The sequence below is a fragment of the Dendropsophus ebraccatus genome, chromosome 14 (genome assembly GCF_027789765.1).
Source record: "Dendropsophus ebraccatus isolate aDenEbr1 chromosome 14, aDenEbr1.pat, whole genome shotgun sequence".
NCBI classification, from domain to species: domain Eukaryota; kingdom Metazoa; phylum Chordata; class Amphibia; order Anura; family Hylidae; genus Dendropsophus; species Dendropsophus ebraccatus.
In genome coordinates, this window is record NC_091467.1 from 46,291,760 (window position 1) to 46,293,993 (window position 2,234).

Here is a 2,234-nt window from a genome sequence, read left to right on the forward strand (position 1 = left end):
TGGAGGTTCCCGGTGGAATTTCCGCACCAAATCCGTAGTGTCAACAGGCCCTAACAATGCCCATGCCCCTGCACACACTAAATGTTCTCAAGTATTGGTGAAAACTAATTGCCATAAATCTTTAAGGGGTACTCCAGCGGGGGGGCACTTTTGTGCTGGGACCGGGGAGGAGGTGGCCGAGGGAAAAGACGTCCACTCACCTCCTCGGTTCCAGCGACGGGTCCCGCATTGCGGCGCTCCGGTGCCCGGCCGCTTCCGGGTATCTGACGCGGGCCCGAGATGTGATGTCTCAGGTCCGCTCAGCCACTCAGTGAAGGAGGCGGGATCTGAGCGGACTTAAATCAGATCCTGCCTCCTTCTACTGAGTGTCTAAGCGGACCTGAGACTTCACGTCTCGGGCCTGCGTCAGACACCCGGAAGCGGCCGGGCACCGGAGCGCCGCGATGCGGGACCCGCTGCTGGAACCGGGGAGGTGAGTGGACGTCTTTTCCCTCGGCCACCTACTCCCGGTCCCAGCACAAAAGTGCTCCCCCCCCCCCCCCGCTGGAGTACCCCTTTAAATGAAATTCATTGGGAAAAAGAGAAAAATAGGGTGTAATCCTGTTCTTATCAAACTCTATCACAATTAAAAAGGAGTTGCCTGTACTCACATCTCAGGTAACGGCTCCTACTCCCCCCGCAGCCGGAATCGCATGTAACAGTTGTTCCTATGTTAATCCTGCACCATTCCAATCCTGTGTTCACAGACACCCTTTCCTTATATCCACGTCAGGTAAATGAACATCATCGATGAATACAATATCATTTACTCCTGTCCAACGCGTGTCCGAGTATCAAACTCCCTCGTCAGGGGCATAGTATTAAAACAAACTTGTTACACTTTTAAAACCAGTTTCCCTCAGGCTACGTTCACACAAACATAAAATTCTGCGGTAATCGCGGCCGTTGTTGCAACGGGCACGATTAGTATGGTACTTACGTTGTGCTGCAGGCTGAGGGAATCCCGACCTGAGTGTATTCACATGGTATACACTCCGGCCGGGTTCCCTAGCGACACCGTAGAAAACTGACATGTCAGTTTTCTGCAGCCGCTATTCATTGAATAGTGGCCGCAGAAAACCCTGTCAGTGCACACTATGGAGCGAGCGGCTCCGGCCGCATGCTCCTTAGTGTGCAGTGGGGAGTTCTGATGCAGGTGTGCATAAATGCGCCCACATCAGAACTCAGCAGCGCTAAAGATCAACCAGCTACTACTGCAGTACCGGCTGGGATGATCTTTTTTGAGAACGGCCGTTTTGTGACCTGGCCGGGTCACGGAATGGCCGGTCTCATACCAAATGTGAACATAGCCTAACACAGCTTTGCGAATCTATGTATTTAAAACTATTTTTTCTAATCGGGAAAACCTTAAGCAAACTATCATCTGCATCGTAGTGAAGGGCAAAATAACGTGAAACACTATGTTTTCTAAATTTATATCTGATGTTGAACCTATAGGTGTTTACGCTTTTACGTAGGGTCTGACTAGTTCTGCCAACATACTGGAGGCCGCAAGGGCACTCCAGCATGTAAATGACAAAGTCTGTACCACAATCTAAATGATCCAATATCACCAACTCCTTTCCGGAATATTTGCATCCTATACTTTTAGTAATGCTGGTAATATAAGGGCATGTTTCACACTTTTTTTTTTATTGTAACTATACATTCCTTTTTTTTCATTTGTAGTTTTTTTTAGTTTTTTGGTTATTTAAAGTTTTAATCTAGGATAGGAAAGAGCTATTAACTGACCTACAGTTTGAGCTCTTCTAAAAATCAGATTTGAACCAGACTTAATGGCATCTTTCAGGTAATGATCCCGCTAGGATTTTCCATTTTTTCTTCAAAATATATGTTTTCTTAAATATCTTATGATTATTTGAGTATTTTGTGATAAAATTAACCTCTTTGATTGAAAGGATATAGCGAGATGTATGAGAATAATACGCCCTTTTCCTTCAAGGAAATGCTGGAACTAAGAGAAAATATATGTAAATGGGTAAGTAACTGGCTGAGTTATACAAAACAGAGGGTGGTCATTGATGGAACATACTCAGATTGTGTCACTGTACCACAGGGGTTAGTACTTGGTAAATGCCTTTTTAATATGTTTATTGATCACCTTGTAGAGGGGCTACAGAATAGAATTTGCAGAGGACACTAAACTAGGTAAAATAATCACCACAGAGGAAGAT